The following is a 21110-nucleotide window of genomic DNA, read 5'->3' as shown; positions in this document are numbered from 1 at the left end:
GTACATGGATAGGAAAGGTTTAGAGGGATATGGGCCAAACGTAGGCAAATGGGACTAGCTTGGATGGACATCTTGGTCAGCGTGGATCAGCATGGACATCTTGGTCAGCATGGAAGAGCATGTTCCGTGCTGTATGACTCTGACTATGGCACCCATCACCCATTGAGACTTTGGCAGAGTTATATTGGTGTCCAGTCCAAGTTTCTGATGGTAGATTATTGAGAAACAGTTATAGTCCAATGGAAGGGGAAAGAAGGGCTTGAAACAAGGCCCCACGTGTCCCTCAACGGGTGCACCCATGGCCTTGAGGAGGCTACTACTTGGGGTGGATGAAGATCTCAAATTTTGAAATCCATTTGCCCCTCTCCAACACGCCTTGAGTTAGACCACTGTCGAGGTGGCTCGTTACCTGTCAAGTAGGGTGTGCGGAGGAGCAAACAAGAAATCGAGAGTTATGAATGCAGCCCAGTCCATTACGGAAACCAGCCTCTCACAGTCTACCCTTTCCCGCTGCCTCGGGAAAGCAGCCAACATAAACATGGACCCCTCCCACCCTTGGCATTCTCTCTTCTCCCCACTCCCATCAGGCAGAAGATACAAAAGCCTGAAAGCACGTACCACCAGGCTGAAGGACAGCTTCTATCACACTGTTATAAGACTATTGACCGACCTTCTTGTACGATAAGATGAACTCTTGACCTCACAATCTACATCGTCGTGGTCTTGCACTTTATTGTCTGCCTGCACTGCACTTTCTCTGTAACTGTAAAACTTTATTCTGCATTCTGTTATTGTTTTCCCTTGTACTACCTCAATGCACTGACGTGATGAAATGATCTGTATGGATGGCATGCAAAACAAAGTTTTTCACCGTACCTCGGTACATGTGACAATAATAAACCAATTTACCAATTTTAAACTGTTGAGTTGGACACACTGTAGCAGTGTTTACCATATCATTGCAATGGATATGGACGTACTTTTTCACTTCAGGGACAATGAATGCCAGTAATTAAGGGCCATGGGCCACCATATTTTATTTTCTTGCGACAAAGGAAACCATTTGGCTCATTGAGTCTGTACTCAATCTCGGAGCAATCCTGTCAGTCTTATTCCCCCACTTACCTCCTTGTGACCTGTTCTTTCTCACATTCCCACAAACCCACCCCCCCCCCCCCCCCCCCCCCCCCCCCCCCCCCCCCCCCCCCCCCCCCACCAATTCTTCTGCCACCTACCTACTCAAGCAACTTACAGTGGTCAATTATCCCACCGGTCTTTTGGGATGTGGGAGGAAATCCGCGCCGGGAGAATGTGCAAGCTCCACATAGACAGCATCAGAAGTCAGAATCAAATCAGATTACTGTTAGGCAGGAGCTGGTAAATGGGATTATTATATAGATGGTCACTCAGTGGTTGGAATGGACACAGTGGGCCAAAGGGCCTGTTTCTGTGCTGTGTAACTCAGACTATGGACACGAGCAGGGTCTTCCATTTGACCCTGACTAAGGCTTCCCATTTTGAACTCCACCACATTACTGAACTTCAACTCTGCGGCAGCTCCAAGAGAAAAGGCCAGTGCTGGTAACACTCAGCAAGTTGGGCAGCATCTGCTTAGCGATGTGGTTGATGATGGCTATCTGGCTAATTAAGGATGGTCAGACTGAATGAAAAGATGTGAAATTGAGCTCTTGGGTGGCTAAATCATGGAAATTTACAACACGGGAGGTCAACGTTTAACCCACTCTCTCTTTATTGGCCAAAAATAATCAGTTTAATCCTACTTCCCACCAGCATTCATCCAGGCACTAGTTAAATGTGTAGAGGATTTCTGCCTATATTGCTCTTTCAGGCAGTGAGTTCCAGACCCCCACCTGGATGAGAATAAAACCAGAGGCCATAGGGTTAAGGTGAGGGATGAGGGGAAGAGGATCTGAGGAAATTTTCTTTTCACCCAAAGGGTGGTTGCAATTGGGAATTCACTGCCTGAGAAAGTGATGGAGACAGGTCTTCTCAAAACCACAAGCAAACAGCAGGTTTGAGAAAGTTAGCTTTACAGTAAAGACTGAGCTGGCCCAGGTATGGTGAAGTATCTGGAGACGCAAGAAACTGCAGATACTGGAATCTGGAGCAACAAACAACCTGCTGGGGGAACTCAGTGGGTCGAGCAGCATCCGTGGAGGGAAATGGACAGTTGATGTTTTGGGTTGACAGTCCATTTCCCTCCATGGATCAGTAGGCGGATAGTTGTCTAGTGGCCTACGTGAGACTGGAGCAGGTTTACAATTTGTCCTCCCAGCGAAGGAAGTTGGTGAGTTCCCACCACTGTAGAACCAATATTTTTTTGGGCTAACAGCAATGAAAAAGAGTTGCACTTTCTGATTTTTCTTTTTCCCTCCAGTTTCTTCCCCTGCCCCCTGATGCCGTCCCCAAATTACAGCGGAATAGCCCAAGCAGAATGCATTAGGGAAGGGTGTCCATAGCTTTCTTGGAGATGTGAAGGGTTATATCCGCAGCGGTGGGTTTTATGATCAGTACTTGTATTGATTTAAGTTGTTTTTTTTTTTACAAAGTCAAAGTTGAGTTTGTTGTTATATGCACAAGTATGTGTGCACTGAAAAACCTACCTGAAGCAACATTGCAGAAACCTAGCATCAGATAAGAAGCATTCACAAGACAAACCTAAATTGGATGTAAGTTACACACAATTTTTACAAGAGGGAACACAATGAGAACAAAATAAAAGTCCATTTTATTTCCAAAGTGGTCATAGTGTTGCTAAGCTGTAGTGATTTGGGAAAACATCCCAAGCTACTTCACAGTGTGCTATTTGGCCCTAATTTGACACTGGTGACTAAATTTCATGGTCAAAGAAGTAGGTTTTGGTTTGGGGAGAGACCAAGGCAGTGAGGTTTGGAGATGGAATTTGCCCAGCTTGAGGCCGAGATGGATAAATGTGCAATCTTCTAATTTCTTCGCCATTAGTGGGTTGGTGGGACCATGGTGCATGCTTCAGTCTCAAGAATTCCGGGAGTGGATGGTGACACTTGTCAGGAAATCATGCCAGCAGGCGCCCAGTGGTGTGAGAGTGTGGTGGCTTTGAACAAAGGGCAATAGTTTGCAGCGTTTCAGGTAAAGGGAGCGTGTTAATTGGAGAGTTCTGTCAGAGACAGCATGGGCTGACTTGCTGCCTCCCCCACTGCTGTGTGAATGATGGGAGGTTGGTGACTGAGTCACCTGGAGCGTTCCCTGCTTGAAATAGCACCCCTCCACCACCATACCCTACTTTTTTTTTCTTCACCGCCCACCAGTTCCACCATCCCATCACTGCTGCACCACAAAGAGAAAATCAGGTCTTGACCTTGAAGGGAACCCATGCACCAGTTGGTATAGTTGAACCATAGTCTGAGTCATCAATCAAAGCTGTTGCAAACCTGAAGTAAAACCACAGAAAAGCACAAAGCAAGACCTTGTTTATGTACCACTGCTCATCATCAAGGACATGGATGGATAGGGTTGTGAAGAAGGCATTTGGTACACTTGCCTTCATGGGCCGAGGCATTGAGTTAGGAGTAGGGATGTCATGTTGCATTTGTACAAAATGTTGGTTGGAACGCACTTGGAGTGTTGTGTACAGTTCTGGCCGCAACACTACAGGAAGGATGTGGTAGCAAAAGAGAGAGTGCAGAAGAGATTTATCTGGGTGTTGCCTGGAGTGGAGGGCTGTGGTTATAGGGAGAGATTGGATAGACTGGGATTATTCTCACTGGAATGTAGGAGGCTGAGGGGGTGTCCCTATAGAGGTTTATAAAGTAATGAGGGCCATAGAAAGGGTAAATAGAGACATTTTCTGAGGGTAGGGGAATCTAGAATGAGAGCGCACAGGTTTAGGGTGAGAGGGGAGAGATTTAAAGGAGATTTGAGGGCTAAGAAGAAATTTGAGGACACAGGTTTAAGCTGCTGGGGAGAAGGTACAGAGGAGATGTCGGGGTAAGTTTTTTTTTACTCAGTGGCGAGTATGTGGAATGGGCTGCCGGCAACTGTGGTGGAGGTGGATATGATAGGGTCGTTTAAGAGACTTTTGGATAGGTACATGGAGCTGAGAAAAATAGAGGGCGATGGGTAAGCCTAGTAATTTCTAAGGTTCGGCACAGCTTTGTGGGCCGAAGGGCCTGTAGATTTTCCATGTTTCTAAGTTTATCACACAGAGGGTGGTGGTGTCTGGAACGAGCTGCCAGAGGAGGTGGTGGAGGCAGATGCAATTAGTGTTTTAAAGGCATTTGGACAGGAACTTGAACAGGAAAGGAGTAGAGGGATATGGGCCTAATGTGGGCAAATGGGATAAGTGTGGATAGGCACCACGGTCGTCAGGGACAAAGTGGCCCAAGTGGGCCTGTTTCTGTGCTGTACAAATCTATAGTGAGAGTACAGCAATTCACCACACTGCTTGCTACGATTTGAGGAGGCAGGGAGGGAATTTTGTGTATAGAGTGATCAGTCTCTCCAACCACCCCCAAGTCTGCAGTGACCATTAAGCACCCTCATAGAGTTGTACAGCATAGAAACAGGCCCTTCAGCCCACTGCGTCTGTGCTGACCACCATGTCCGTCTATGCTAATCCCACTTGCCTGCATTAATTCCATATCCCTCTATGCCCTACTCATTCAAGTACCTGTCTAGTTGCCTTTAGACTTCCTTCCTCACTGTCCACGGTGCAGGTCCTCCCCGGGTTATGACAGGGTTCAGTCCCTGAGAACTGTCTGTAACCTGGACAGTCCGCAAGTCGGAACTGTGGCTGCAAACAGAGTTCCCACCCGGCAGGAGGTGCCTGCAGTGCTGCAGATCTATCCCCATCTATCCTGCCAGTCTCCCAGATGCTTGTTGGTACGTACAGGCTGTATATAAGTCAGACATTTGTAAGCTGGGGAGGACCTGTACCATCAATTTTGGTGTCATCTGCAAACTTGCTAACAGTGCCACCTATATTTTCATCCAATATATGTGACAAAGCACCTAACATTGATCTCTGTGGCACACCACTGGTCACCAGTCTAGTAAAACAACCCTCCCCTAGCACCCTCTGCCTCCTACTACTAAGCCAGATTTGTATTCAGTTGGCTGGCTCACCTGGATCCCATGCGATCTAACCTTCCCGACCAGCCTACCATGTGGGTTCTTGTCGAAAGCCTTGCTGAAGTCCATGTAGACAATATTCACTGCCCTGCCCTCGTGGTCACCTCTTCTTGTCTCATGAATTTGAGTTTTTTTTTATTTTCCACACACAAAGCCATGCTGATTATCCCTAATCAGTCCTTGCCTTTCCAAATGCAAATAAGTCCTGTCCCCTCTGAATCCCTTCCAGTAACTTTCCCACCACTGATGTAAGGCTCACCGGCCTGTTGTTCCCTAGCTAATCCCTTCTTAAATAAAGGCACAACATTAGCTATCCTGCTGTCTCCTGTTACCTCATCTGTGGCTAATGAAGATGCAAAAATCTCTGCCAAAGCCCCAGCAACCTCCTCTCTTGCTTCCTATAACATTCTAGGAAACGCGGAGTCATGTCTTGGTGATTTATCTACCTTTATGCATTTCAAGACCTCTGATATCTCCTCCTTTGTAATGTTGGTATGTTGGGGATATTTCTGTTCCTTTCCCTGAACTCTCTAGCTTCCATGTCCCTCTCTATGGTAAATTTACATGAGAGGTATTCATTTATACTAATCCCATTTTATTCCTCCCACACTTCCATTAGTGGGACAGACTCAGATGGGGAGACCTAACTACAAGATAAGGGGCCAGTCATTTAATACTGAGGTACCTACAAATTCCTCCTCTCAGAGGGATCTCTAGAATTCTCTGCCCCGGCAGGTGATGGAAGGTGAATCGTTGGAAGTATTTGAAGTGGTGGTGGATAAATATTTGATAGCTCGAGGAATGAAGAAATAGCACGGAATAGAGTTGAGGCCAGCATAGATCAGCCATGATCATATTAACTAGTGGGCCAGGCTTGAGGGGCCTGTTGTCCACTCCTGCTCCTTTTTTCTTGTGTTCCCATCAACTTCTATTGGTCAGCTAGAGATTGAATAGACAAGGCTTGCGTTCTCTCGAATTTTGAAGAATGAGAGGAGATTTCGGCGAAACTTACAAAATTCTTTCAGGCTTGGCAGGCTGATTGAAGGGAAGATGTTTGGCCTGGCTGCAGAGTCTGGAACTGGGGTCAATCTCGGCAGAAGGGAAAAAGGAGAGATTTCTTCACTTGGAGGGTGGTGAATCTTCGGAATTCAGCTCATTGGAGGCCCAGTCCTCGTTCATTCAAAGCAAAGATCGATAGACTTCTGGACGTTAAGTGAATCAAAGGATAAGAGGATAGTGCAGGAAAATGGAGTTGAGTTAGAAGATCAGCCATAATCTTGATAAGTGGCAGAACATGCTTGAAGGGTTGGATGTCCACTCCTTGGTATTTATTGGTATTGGTTTATTGTTGTCACTTGTACTGAGGTGCAGTGAAAAGCTTGTCTTACAAACTGATCATACAGGTCAATTCATTACACGGTGCAGTTACATTGAGTCAGTACAGAGTGCATTGAGGTAGTACAGGTAAAAACAATAACAGTACAGAGTAAAGTGTCACAGCTACAGAGAAAGTGCCGTGCAATAAGGTGCAAGGTCACAACAAGATAGATCGTGAGGTCAGAGTCCATCTCATCATATGAGGGAACCGTTCAAAAGTCTTATCACAGTGAGGTAGAAGCTGTCCTTGTCTGGTGGTACGTGCCCTCAGGCTTCTGTATCTTCTACCCGATGGAAGAGGCTGCTCCTAATTATGTGACTAAGAGTCTAATACCCTCTCCCTTGATATTCAGTGGTATTACTGTTGCTGGACATCACATCATCAACTTAAAAATGGACCCAGCTGTATTAACACCACAGTTACAAGAATCAGAATCGGGTTTATTATCACTGACTTGTATGTCGTGAAATTTGTTGTTTTGCAGCAGCAGTACAGTGAAAAGACATCAAATTACTATAAATTACAAAATAAATAGTGCAAAAGAAAAAGGAATATAACGAGGCAGTGTTCATGGGTTCCTGGACCATTCAGAAATATGATGGCGGAGGGGAAGAAGCTGTTCCTGAACTGTTGAGTGTGGGTCTTCAGGCTCCTGTACCACCTCCCTGATGGAAGTAACGAGAAGTACACGAGCAGAGACTGGAATCCTGGGACTAGTGACGTGTATCCTGACTTTCCCAAGCCATTCCACCATCTCCAGGAACAAGATGTAGGTGTGATGGAATACTGTAATCTTGCCTAAAGGGCAAACCATCCACCTCCCTTAAAACTCGCTTGCTCCACCATGGGTGCTCTGTGCCTACAGTGTACACCACCTATAAAACATACGAAAGCAACTTGCCTATGAACCCTCGGTAAGTTCTTTCCACACACTGAGCATCGTGCTGGCTCAGAGGTCAGCACCGCTGCCTCGACGTGGGTTCGATCCCGACCCCTGGCGCTGTGTGTGTGGAGTTTGCGTGTTCTCCCGGTGACCGGGTGGGTTTCCTCCCATATCCCAAAGTTATGCTGGTTGTTTAATTGACTGCTGTTTCACAAAAAGAACTAAAGGGAGTTAAAGAGCATGCCAGAGAAAGAATAAGTTGTAGGCGTGAGAGATGGGACTGACTGAGTTGCTCCACTAGGAGCTAACGTGGACCTGATGGGCTGAATGGCCTCCCATTTTGTAATAAGCAAATGATGCACTGACTTGGAACCGTAATGTTTGTCACTTATCACTGGATGTAAACTCTGAAGCTCCTTGCGCAGCCAGAAGCACATACCGCACACACACACCAATAGCTCACCACCACCTTCCCAATGGTAGGTAGAGATGGCCTTTCCAATGCTAACCAACCTCCATGTATAAAAATGGTTTTAAAGAGCACCTGGAGGGCAGTACGGTGAAACTCTGATAATCCGGTACTCTTCGGACTTTGGTGATTCCGGACTGTCAGATATTCTGTCCTACAGGTCCCCGCTAGGTTACAAACACCTGACTTGCAGACAGCCGGTATGAACGAGCACTTGGGAGACTGGTGGGATGGATTTGCCGGCTTGCTGCAGGTCTGTAGACATCTTCTGCTGCCCGGGAACTCGATTTGTGGCCATGTTTCCGACTTGAGAACTGTCTGGGTTACGAGCGGTTCCCGGGAACAGAGCCCTGTTGTAACCCGGCGACGACCCGGTTTGGATGTTATTTCTGTTAATTCCCCAACTTTTTAATTGACTTTTCTATGAGATGTTGCACGGTGTTATAATTTTCCAGGGATGTGGTAAAGGAGCAGAGAGCCCAGGTAAATGGAAAGGGAACAGAATAAACTTCACCTGGTGAGCCAGATGAGGAGCAACAGGGAATTCCAAATTAATGGATATTGGATTTTTACTGTACTCCTTTGAGGCTGTGCTCCTGTGCACAGCCAGTACTGATTTGCAAAACTTTGTACTCCAGTCTGAACTCCGGAATCTTTAAACTTTCCAAGGCTAAAGTATCAGCTCTCGAGTCCAGAGGGAGGTGTTCAGAAACCTAAGGAGTTTCAGGGTTAAAGAGCAAGTAATTGCACGATGTCCTCCAGCTGAATGTGAAGAATATTTTCGGAATTATTTCTCTGAAATCACCAGTGTTGATCCCAGCACAGTGTCCTTGGGAAGCCTGTTGTGTGCTTGTGGTCAACAGGAAGGGTGATGTTGGTTTTCCTGCTATATTTATAAAGACTTTGACGTTACATCACCGTTGTATCCATCTGTTCCCAATAACAAGCAGAGATATTTCTGTCCCTGTCAAATTCCACTGAATTCGGTTCCATTTGTAGTTGAATTGAAATCCTGTAATTTTCATGTTCGGGATTAGGATAAATAATCTACCCTAGGGTGACTGCAAATTAGAGGAACAGCATCTCGTATTCTGCCTGGTCAGTTTCCAACCTGGCGGCATGAACGTTGAATTCTCAAACTTCTGGTAACCGCTCCTCTTGATTCACTCGGACCCCATCTCTGTCCCCCTCCTCTGCCCTCTCCAACTGCCCATCACACACACAATCCTCCCACTGGTTCCCCCCCCCGACCTCCCTCCCTTTATTCCACGTTCCAATCCTATCAAGATTCCATCACCTGTAACCCTTCCACATCACCTCCCAGCTCCTTCCACCATTCCTACTCTCCCACCCCCCCCCCCCCCCCCCGCCTCCTCTACTTATCACCACCACCCCACCTGGATCCACCCGTCACCTGCCAGCTCTTGCTCCATCCCTCTTTTTCCCGGCTATCTCCCTTCTTTCTTTCAGTCCAGACGAAGGGTCTCAACCTGAAACATCGACTGTCCATTTCCCTCCACAGATGCTGCCTAACCCGCTGAGATCCTCCAGCGCATTGTGTGTTGCTCCAGATTCCAGTCTCTTCTCTCTCCAGGGTAAATGATTTGTTTTTATTATTGTTTTATATTTGGTCTCCACTTCCAGTACCTACCTCGAGTGCCTCTCTTGGGTGTTGGTTGGCAGAGCACTGTGAGATTGGTATTGGTTTATTATTGTCATTTGTACCGAGATACAGTGACGATCTTGTCTTGCGTATCGTTCGTACAGATCAATTCATTACACAGTGCATCGAGGTAGTACAGTGTAAAAACAATAACAGAATGCAGAATAAAGTCTAACGGCTACAGAGAGAGTGCAGTGCAGGCAGACAATAAGGTGCAAGGTCAGAGTTTGGTTTGTACTCTTGCCTCTGAGTCAGTAGCCAATGGCTTCAGACCTTGAATGCCGAGAAAGAGCTGTATTTTCCGAGGTGCTGTCTTTTGGACCATATTTTGCCTGTATCTCCCGGGGGGGATGGGGGTGGGGGGGACCGTCACAGAGTCAGTCCCACGACTCTGTCTTTGAAGGAGAGCAGCTGTAGTTCTTATCCAGTGCAGGGCTAATATTCATCTTTCAACCAATGTAATTGAGAGCAGATTGTCTGGTCATTATCTCATTCCTGTTTGTGGGAGTTGTCTTGAATAAGTTAACCACCATATTTCCCACCTCACATACGAGTGTGTCTGTGTGTGTGCACGAGTCCACATGCAACCCTACCTCCTTATTAAATACCCGTGCTTGGAGTATCATAGCTATATTGCGCTGTTGTAAAATGCAAAATAGAAATAGTGTGTGTAGTTGCCTTTTGTGTGTGTGTGCTCGTGGCACTCCTGCAGTACTGTAGCTCTGTTATGCTGTTTGCTTAGTGGAGTAATGTTTCTCCAGAATTTCAAAGCTCCTTCAGACCTGTGATCTTGCAGCATTTCAATTTATCATGTGTTCTTTGATTTTGGTTCAAGATCTAATTCACTGCCAATAGTTAACTGATTTTGATTTTGTTTTAAATTCCAAATCCAAGCCGAAAATTTGTGTGTTCGCTTAGGCTGAGCTGCAGTGAGTATCTGACTTGCCATTCAGAAATAAGGCTTGCATTTCTGTAGCACCTGTTTCAGCCTTGGCATATCCCGAAGCCCTTTCACAGACAGTGAAGCAGTTTTTTGAAACTGGTATAGAAAACGCTGGAAACACTCAGCAGGTCGAGCAGTGTCTGTGGAAGGGGGACGGTTAATGTTTTGGTTCAAAGAACCTTCTTCAGATGAGGGAAGGTGAGAAAACAAGTTGGTTTTCAGAAGTAGAGATGGTGAGGGAGGGGTGGATGAAACAGGGAATATCTCCGATGGGGTGAGACCAGATGGGTTAATGAAATCAAAGCACATTATGCTTATTTTGTGTTGCTAATAGCAAGGTTGTGGGACAAGACTAGCAAGTCAAGTTATACTAGTAGAGGAGAAATGACCAGTTCGGATAACAGCAGAAAGTTATTTAAAGTTGGAGAATTTTGTATTGAGGACACACTCAATATCGAATACTCAAGTTTAGGTTTTTTCAATATCCTCTGACCTCCTGATATATATCTCATAGATTTTCTATTAGCAAAACACAACCTAGACAATGAACTTAGGTGGCGCAGTGGGTTGAACCACTGTCTAACGGCTCCAGAGACCTGGGTTTGATCCCGACCTCCAGTGCCGTGTGTGTGTGTGTGTGTGTGTGTGTGTGTGTGTGTGGAGTTTGCATGCTCTACCTGTGATCGCGTGGGTTTCCCCCGGGTGCTCCAGTTTCCTCCCACATCCCAACGACGTGCCGGTCCACCATCCCTCCCTTATCTAGTTCCACTATCCAATCAGATTCCATCGTCTGCTGCCCTCTGTTACCTCCACCTATCACTCTCAGCCTCTGTTGCTGGCTCCACCCCTCCCTCCCCCCACCTGACTCCATCTGCCAATCAACCCCTCCTCACCTGGATCCACCTATCATTTGCCAGCTCATCCCTCCCCCCTCTTTATGCTGGCTATCTTTCCTCTACGCTCTCAGTCCTGATGCAGGGTCTTGACACGAAATGTCGACCATCCCTCTTACCTCCACGGATGCTGCTTGATCCTCCAGCACTTTGTATTTTTGTTCCAGATCCCAGCAGCCTCTTGTGTCTCGTCATTGGGTTAATTGGCTGCTGTAAATTGCCCCTGAGTGTGTGGATGAGGGGTAGAATCTGGGGAAGGATTGTGGGGAGAATAGTTTACAGGGAAAGTTGGTGGGGAACGGGATTGTATTGTGAGTAAGCAGGGACTCTTCGCGCCACATGTTGAAAATGTAACCTGATGAAGGGTCCCGGACCTGCAACGTTAACTGTTTCTCCTTCCACAGCTGCTGCCTGACCCGCTGAGTGTTTCCAGCATTATCCGGTTTTATTTCAGATTTCCAGCATTTGTAGTTTGTGACTTTCACAGCAAATACATTAGCCTTGTAGGGAGAGAAGAATGTAATGAAGAGCAGGACAGCCATGGGATTTGTATACGTAGAACAGTACAGTACAGAACAGGCCCTTCGGCCCACAATGTTGTGCTGACATAGTTAATCCTACCTACAGAATGCCCATATCCCTTTATCTTCCTCTCCTTCATGTGCTCATCCAAGCCTCTTTTAAAAGCCCCCAATGAATTTACCTCCACCACCCTATCAGGCAATGCATTCCAGGCATCCACCACTCTCAGTAAAAAAAAAGTACCCCTCACGTCTGTTCTCAACCTATCCCCTCTCATCTTAAATGCATGTTCTCTGGTATTGGATCGCTCAAGATTTGTTCAGACAGGACCTCTGTGTAATCCTTATCCAGTGCCTTTGACTGTGTGGCTCTCCCTAGTAACTGCACTGGGAGTATTGGTCTGGGGTTGTGTGGTGAAGTTCTAGGTGTAGGTGGGCAGAGAGGGAGAGAACCTGGTTTGCGTGTGTGTTGCAGAGTAGAAGTGTTTGTGTGTGAGAGACAAGACCATGCCAGTCTCTGTTTGGATATGGAGCTGCAGAAAGGACACCTGCCAACAACCCATCAGTGAGGGAACTCTGAATGCCTGCTCTCCGCTGAAGGGCATTCCCAAGGAGAGTGCATCCTGTGGCTGCCCTTTCATGTACTGGTAAATCAATGGATGAATTAATCCCACACAAGCTGTTTCTCTGCTGATTCAAATGAGTTTTTTTTTGTCAATTTTTTTTCTGATTGTGCCAACTGGGAATTTTTCCCAACTACCTCCTGTCCTCACACTTTTTTTTTGCAGCTGTTAATGTCTAGCGCACAGAATCCTTCAGAAAGGCAGTTATTGTGTTCGGTTTGAGTTCGTTTTTAAGAGCTCGGCATCATTTGGCTGAGGCGGTGGATTTTTTTTTTGCTCTCTTTTTAATTTTTAGTGCATGTTTTCTCTTGGGGAAAACAAAGCACCGGGTTATAACTAGATCAGAGTGACTACCACGGTGATTTTGCTCTTAAGCTTCTGTTTGTTAGGCAGATGTATCTGTGACGAATCAAGGTCGTTCTTGCTTACCGTCCCGAATCAGGGTTGAGTGTTTCAGATGAACGCATACCCAGGGAGTGCAGCATAGTCGGAGGTTATAGAGGTACAGCACAGAAACAGGCCCTTCGGCCCACTGAGTCCATGCTGGCCATCAGACACCCATTTACACCAACCCCATTTTATTGTCCCCACATTCCCATCAACTCCCCCCCCCTCCCCCCAAGATACTACCCCTTACCCATCAACTTGGGGGGTGGGGGTCTGTGGGGGAGACACGCAATTTACAGAGGCCAATTAACCCAACGACCAGCACATCGTTGGGATGTGGGAGGAAACCCACCTGGTCACAGGGAGAACGTGCAAACTCCACACAGCGCCAGAGGTCGGGATTGAACCCGGGTGTCTGGGCCTGAGAGGCGGAGGCCTTACCCACTGTGCCGTCTTTCAGAAGAGATGCTAAGTCGGCTGGTTGGAAAAGAGTCCACAGCTGGTCCCTCAAAGTCCTCCCTGCTGGTCAGTGAACACCATCGAAACACTTCCATTGTTTGTGTGATCTTGTTGTGGGGGAAAAGCATGTTTCCTACAGTACAGAGGTGTGAGATCTTCCAGTTGTGAGAGGCATTTTGTTGCCTGGGATCGTCTAAACCCTTTGCCTCCGATTCTTTCACCTGCTCCAGAAAGATTTGTGGCTCTTGGCATGTGTGGGTAGGCACGTTCCTCGTTCGTGAAGGGAATGGTACACAGACAACACTTAAATTTATGTAATGCAACTCAAGAAGGCTGGATGAAATGCAACATTGGCACTTAGTACAGTGTTTTCCGCAGAGAGTGGTATACTACTTGTTACAGTGTCATTAATTGAAAACTCTAATGTGTTCTAGTGAACATTCCCAAATCAAATTCAGTCCAGGTGAAGGGTCTTGACCCAAAACGTCAACTGTCCATTTCCCTCCACAGATGCTGCCCAACCTCCTGAGTTCCTCCAGCATCTTGTGTGTTGCTCCAGATTCCAGCATCTGCAGTCTCCTGCGTCTCTACTCCTAAATCAAGTTCAAGTTTATTGTCACAGGCATACGTACACAGGGTATAAATGCCATGCAAGTCAGCTTTTTGCAGCTGCACAGTTCATTACAAACATATAATGAAGTTTGTAAGAATGTTTGGTGACATACGGAATCTCCTCAAACTCCTAACGAAGTAGAGCCACTGGTGTGCCTTCTTCGTGATTGCATCAATGTGTTGAGCTCAGGATAGATCCTCTGAGATGTTGATGCCCAGGAACTTGGTTCACGTTGCGGTATGGTGCTGATTACGCCACAGTCTTTTAAAGCTCCTGCTAACAGTAGCCAAGTCGCCCAGCATAGGGGCAAGACTGGGCTAAGAACAGCCACCTAATTTCCACCTTGCCTTGTAGACCAGTCATGCAGGACGAGGTAGGTTGAGTAGGATGATGCTGGAGGAACTCAGCAGGTCAGGCAGCATCTTTGGAGAAAAGCAGGCAGTCAACAGAAGGGTCCTGACCCGAAACGTTGACTGCCTGCTTTTCTCCACGGATGCTGCCTGGCCTGCTGAGTTCCTCCAGCATCATCGTGTTTTTCGTCTAGATTCCAGCATCTGCAGTCCTTTGTTTCTCTAGGTTGAGTAGGGGAGGGTCAAAGCCATGGCCTTCATGGGAGGGATTAAACAGTGTAGTGGCTAGATTACTGATACGTGTTCGAATCCCACCACAGCAGCTGGGGAATTTAGAATAATTAAATCTGGAATTGAAGCTTGAGTCAATAATGTAATCGTGAAACTAGAAGCTTGTTATTTACAAAGGAGAACAATCTGGTTCACTAATGTCTTTCAAGGAAGGAAGTTTGTTATTCTTACCCAGTTGGACCTGTCAGTCTGGTCCACCAATATGGTGGACTCAAACCTCCAAGGTGAAGAGGCATTTGGAGATTGTATTGCTAGCAACGTCAGTGAATGAAATTTTATCAGAAAAAATCAATAAAGACACAAGTTGCTGGAAGCAGGCAGCATCTATGGAAATAGAGTTAACATTGTTGATTTCAAGACCCAGGGAATGAGAGATAACAAGTTAGTTTTAAGTCAAAAACATGATGGCTTGTTCAGGTTTCAGGTGTAAAAGTTTCCTTGGTACAGTTCAGCCCAGAGTAGAGGCTTCTGCTGGGTCAATAGTCCTTCCTCGAACAACATCAAATGAGGATTAACTGGTCATGGATTAATGTTTTGTTTAGGCCATAAATTACAGGAGCAGAATTAGGCCATTCGGCCCATTGAGTCTGCTCCACCATTCAATCTTGGCTGTTTTTTTTTTAAAACCCCATTCTCCTGCCTTCTCCCCGCAAACCCCCTTACCAATCAAGAACCTATTGATCTCTGCCTTAAATACACTCAGTGACTTGGCCTCCACCGCCCTCTGTGGCAACGAATTCCACAGATTCACTGCCCTCTGGCTGAAGAAATTCCTCCTCATCTCAGTTCTAAAGGGACGTTCCTTTATTCTGAGGCTGTGCCTTCAGGTCCTGGACTCTCCTACTGATGGAAACAGCCTCTCCACGTCCACTCTATTGAAGCCTTTCCGTATTCAGTAGATTTGAATGATTTCACCCCTCCCCCCAGTCATTCTGAGCTCCATCAAGTACAGGCCCAGAGACATCAAACGATCATATATTAAGCCTCTTATCCCTGAGATCATTCTTGTGAACTGCCTCTGGACCCTCTCCAGGGCCAGCACATCCTCCTTTAGATACGGGGCCCAAAATTGTTCACAATATTCTAAATGCAGTCTGATGAACGCCTTATAAAGCCTCAGCAGTATGTCATTGTCTTTATATTCAAGTCCTCTGGAAACTAATGTTAACATTGCACATGCCTTCATTTTTACCAACTGGACCTGCAAGTTAACCTTGAGGGAATTCTGAACTAGGACTCCCAAGTCACCTTGCACCTCCGATTCCTGAATTCTCTCCTCATTTACACCTTTTATTCTTCCTACCAAAGTGCACAGCCCCACACTTCCCTACGCTGTGTTCCGTCTGCCACTTCTGCCATTTTGAGGAGTTACTTGGGTCTGAATTCAGATGCGGTGCTTAATATTTATTGGCTATGACTGACTGTGGATGTAAAAAGCCTGCAGCTGTCCGTCACTTTACCCGCCAGTCAGTTGATTAATTAGGGAACCAGATCTGGCGGGTTGTGTTACTGGTTTATGAGAGAATTAATACTAGACTGTCCTGGTCATGTGATCTCAATACTCCTGTCCCGTGGTGTGTGAAAGTGAACTTTAACCTCTTTTGTGGATTTGCTAATGAGCTGCTATTTGGAAACTGACCAAAATGCCATCTCCGGTGTCCTGGGCCAATATTTATCCCTCAATCTACACTTCCCTTTTTTCAAAAAGAAAAGAAATCAATGATCCGGTCATTTATTGCTTTGTTGTTGTTTGTGGGATCATGCTGTGTGCAATTTGGCTGCAGTCTCTTCACTGCATCAGTGACCGCTCTTCAGAAAACTGCCTGAGACATCTTGAGTTTGTGTCGACTTTACAAACTCAAGACTTCGTTTTGAGCAGTCAAGGTGGTGGGAGCAGTGTGGGGTCTCTGACTGTGAGTCCTTCAGTTCTTGGCTGCACTTAATGGATTGATGTTTAGCAAAAATACTCTTAATTAAAATAGATGCCTGTATTGTTTGAATGCATTAAGGCTTGCTCTTCTAAAATATGTCTTTGCATTTGTACCTGTGGGCTGGCTAGTGACTACTACGGGTGGGATCTTTCTTGCTTGATGTATGAGAAATAGGAACTGGCCAAGTGGATCTTAAATGTGCTAAGTCATTCAATAAAATCACAGCTATTCTTCGACACTGCTTCAATTTCCCTGTGCCTGAATATCCCTTGACCTCCACTTTGAATATCTTAAGTGGATGAGCATCCAGAGCTTTATGGGCTGAGAAAAGCAAAGGCCCATACACCTTTGGAGCAAAGAACTTTCTTCTCTCAGTACCAAATGGTTACCTGCTTACCCCGAGACTTTGGGGCTAGCTCTCCAGAGAGAGAGAGAGAGACAGACATGCACAAGTCCACCCTTGCGTAAGATGTGTAGAACACAGAGCAGAGAACATAGCACATCACAGCACCCTTCGGCCCACAATGTTATGCTGACATTTTATCCTGCTCTAAGGTCTATCTAACCCTTCCCTCCCACATAGCCCCTTATTTTACTATCATTCATGTGTCTATCTAAAAGTCTCTTAAATGTCCCTAATGTATCTGCCCCCACAACCTCTGCCGGCAGTGCGTTCCACGCACCCACCACTCGCTGTGTAAAAAAAAACTTAACCCTGACATCCACCTTGTATCTTTCTCCAATCATCTTAAAATTATGTCCCCTCATGTTAGCCATTGTCACCTGGGAAAAAGTCTCTGACTGTCCACTTGATCTATGCCTCTTATCATCTTGTACACCTCTATCAAGTCACCTCTCATCCTCCTCCTCTCCAAAGAGAAAAGCCCTAGCTCACTCAACCTATCCTCATAAGACATTGCTCTCCAATCAAGGCAATATCGTGGTAAATCTCCCCTGCACCCTCTCTAAAGCTTCCACATCCTTCCTATAATGAGGCGACCAGAACTGAACACAATACTCCAAGTATGGTCTAAACAGAGTTCTATAGAGCTGCAACATCACCTCGCAGCTCTTGAACTCAATACCCCATCTAATGAAGGCCAATGCACCATACGCCGCCTTAACAACCCTATCGTATGTGTACGGCACAGGAACAAGCCCTATGGCCCACCCTGTCCATGTACTTATCTGTTTACTAGTCCCATTTTGCCTTATTTGGTCTGTAGCCTTCTACAGACCAAATAAGTCCTTGTCCAGATACGTCTTGAGAGTCTCCACCTCCACCATCTCCTCCGGCAGCACATTCCAGATTCCAACTACAGGTAGTCCTCCAAAAGCGCTTGTTTCCATAATGTGAATTGGCTATAAATGCAGTTGATGGATTAGGGAGCATTGTTTGCATTACGCTGGCTGCATTGGTTATAGTGTGTGTAGCGGTTAGTGTAACACTATTACAGCGCCAGCGACCCGGGTTCAGTTCCGGCCACTGTCTGTAAGGAGTTTGTACGGTCTCCCCGTGTCTGCATGGGTTTCCTCCGGGTGCTCCGGTTTCCTCCCACATACCTAAGATGTATGGGTTAGGAAGCTGTGGGCATGTTATGTTGGCGTCAGAAGCGTGACGACACTTGCGGGCTGCCCCCAGAACACTCTATGCAAAAGATGCATTTCACTGTGTGTTTCAATGTACATGTGGCTAATAAAGAAATCTATCTTAAACCTGTGCTTTGAAGGCAACTACAGCCTGTTCTGCTATAACACAACGTTTTATAACGCAAGGTTTCTTAGGAAGGTAATTATCGTGTTACAGCAGAGCTACCTGTACTCTGTGTGAGGGGGAGGGGGGGGGGAATAATCCCTGTCTCGGATCCCCTCTAAACCCTCTAACTCTCACATTATACCTGTGCCCTTTTATTTTAGATACTCCCACCATGAGGGGGGGGGGGAGAAAAGATTCTTGCTATTTAACTTGTCTATCCCCCTCATAATTTTATACCTCTATCAGGTCACCGCTCAGCCACATCTGTTCCAGGGAAAACGAACCCAACTGCTCCGATCTTATTGCTGTAATGCCCCAGTCTAAGCAACGTCCTGCTGAACCTCCTCTGGACGCTCTCCAGTGCAATTGCATCCTTCCCATAGTGTGGTGACCAGAATTGCATGAGGTGTTCCAGGTGTAGCTTAACCAATGTTCCGTAAAGTTGGAGCGTGACATCCCTGCTCTAATATTCTATTGCCATGCCCATGAAGGCGAGCATCTCATTTGCTGCCTTCACCACTCTTTCTACCTGTGCTGCCACTTGCAGGGGTCTGTGGACTTGTACCCCTAGGAGTCTCTGTTCACTGACACTCTCTACTATTTATTGCACATCCTACCCTTACCTGACCTTCCAAAATGCATCACTTTGCACGTGTCAGGATTATATTCCATTTGCCATTGCTGCACTCAACTTTCCAGCTAATCCATGTTGTGTTGTAGACCTAAGACGATCCTCTTCATTAGCTACAACACTTCAAATTTTGGTATTACTTGCAAATTTACTAATCAAACATAGCTTGCAAGATTATATGTATACACCCTCCCTTAAAATGGATGCAAGGATGACCACAGTGGATTTTTTTCCCTGTGGTTTAAAGTAATTAATATTAATACATGATGCATAGAAGTATGAAGAATTCAAAATTGGTATGAAATATAGTTATCCTATTACAGGAAAGATGTGGAGGCTCTGGAGAGGGTATGGGAGAGGTTTACCAGAGTGCTGCCTGGATGAGAGGGTATGAGCTATAAGGACAGGTTGGACAAACTTGGGTTATTTTCTCTGGAGTATCAGAGGCTGAGGGGAGACCTGGTAGAGGTTTATAAAGTTATGAGAGGCATATTGGTGTATAATTGTCACTTGTACCGAGGTACAGTGGAAAAACTTGTCTTGCATACTGATCATACAGGTCAATTCATTACACAGTGCAGTTACATTGAGTTAGTACAGAGTGCATTGAGGTAGTACAGGTAAAAACAATAACAGTACAGAGTAAAGTGTCACAGTTACAGAGAAAGTGCACTGCAATAAGGTGCAAGGGATTGTGAGGTCAGAGTCTATCTCATTGTATAAGGGAACTGTTCAATAGTCTTATCACAGTGGGATAGAAGCTGTCCTTAGGCCTGGTGGTACGTGCCCTTGGGTTCCTGTATCTTCTACCTGACGGAAGAGGGGAGAAGAGAGAATGACCTGGGTGGGTGGGGTCTTCGATTATACTGGCTGCTTCACCAAGACAGCGAGAGGTAAAGACACAGTCCAAGGAGGGGAGGCTGGTGTCTATGATGCACTGGGCTGTATCCATAACTCTCTGCAGTTTCTTGCAGTCCTGGGCAGAGCAGTTGCCGTACCAAGCCGTGATGCATCCAGATAGGATGCTTTCTATGGTGCATCGATAAAAGTTGGTGAGTGTCAAAGGGGACATACTGAATTTCTTCAGCCTCCTGAGGAAGTAGAGGCACTGGTGAGCATTCTTGGCTGTGGCATCTACGTGATTTGACCAGGACAGGCTATTGGTGATGTTCACTCCCAGGAACTTGAACCTCTCAACCACCTCGACCTCAGCACCGTTGATGTAGACGGGTGCATGTACGCCGCCCCCTTTCCTGAAGTCAATGACCAGCTTCTTTTGTTGACATAAGGAAAAGGTTGTTGTCATGACACCATGTCACTAAGCTCTCTGTCTCCTTCCTGTACCCCAACTCATTGTTTGAGATACGGCCTACAATAGTCAGAATCTTTTTTGCAGGGTAGAAATGTCAAATATTAGAGGGCATGCATTTCAGCTGAGGGGGAGAATTTAAAGGAGATTTCTGGGGCAAGTGTTTTTTTATCTGGGGGTGCCTGGAACGGGCTGCCGGACGTGGTGGAAGCAGATACAATAGTGGCTTTGAAGAGGCTTTTAGACAGACACATGAATATGCAGGGAATGGAGGGATGTGGATCATGTGCAGGCAGAAGAGATTTAGTTTAATTTGGAATAGTGTTCAGCGTAGACATTGTGGGCTGAAGGGCCTGATCCTGTGCTGTACTGTTCGATGTTCTATAAGATATTTATTTGTTAGTCACATGTACATTGAAACACACAGTGAAATGCATCTTTTACGTAGAGTGTTCTGGGGGTAGCCCGCAAGTGTCGCCACGCTTCCGGCGCCAACGTAGCACGCCCACAACTTCCTAACCTGTACGTCTTTGGAATGTGGGAGGAAACCGAAGCACCCGGAGGAAACCCACGCAGACACACGGGGAGAACGCACAAACTCCTTACAGACAGTGGCGGGAATTGAACCCGGGTCGCTGGCGCTGTAATTGTGTTATGCTAACCGCTACACTACCGTGCCGCCAACAATGCTCATCAAAGCGCTGGCAATGGCAACAGGAGCACGGGAACCTTGCACTGTGCTATCAAGCCCAGCCTCTCCTAGGAATGAATCCCCTCACTTCCTGCATCCTAAATCCTGGAACTCCCTCCCTGACGGCACCATGGGAGCACCTTCACCAGAAGGACTGCAGCCCCTCAAGGAAGTGACTCACCCCCACCC

At 46.4% G+C, this 21110-nt stretch overlaps 1 protein-coding gene across 2 annotated transcripts in view; it reads left to right on the top strand.

Annotated features, from left to right (window-relative positions):
- LOC127586686 (phosphatidylinositol 4,5-bisphosphate 3-kinase catalytic subunit alpha isoform) overlaps positions 1-21110 on the top strand; it is a 94572-nt gene that overhangs the window by 8242 nt on the left and 65220 nt on the right. The window contains exon 2 of one of the 2 annotated variants that reach the window (XM_052044816.1): positions 9383-9455. The exons of the other annotated variant lie outside the window; for it this stretch is intronic. The gene's annotated coding sequence lies outside the window, so the exon portion shown is untranslated. The remainder of the gene's footprint in view (positions 1-9382; positions 9456-21110) is intronic. 2 annotated transcript variants of the gene reach the window in all.

The sequence above is a fragment of the Pristis pectinata genome, chromosome 37 (genome assembly GCF_009764475.1).
Source record: "Pristis pectinata isolate sPriPec2 chromosome 37, sPriPec2.1.pri, whole genome shotgun sequence".
Classification (NCBI taxonomy): Eukaryota; Metazoa; Chordata; class Chondrichthyes; order Rhinopristiformes; family Pristidae; genus Pristis; species Pristis pectinata.
The sequence above is the reverse complement of the archived record's forward strand: the minus strand, read 5'-3'. Positions and strand labels throughout refer to the sequence as shown.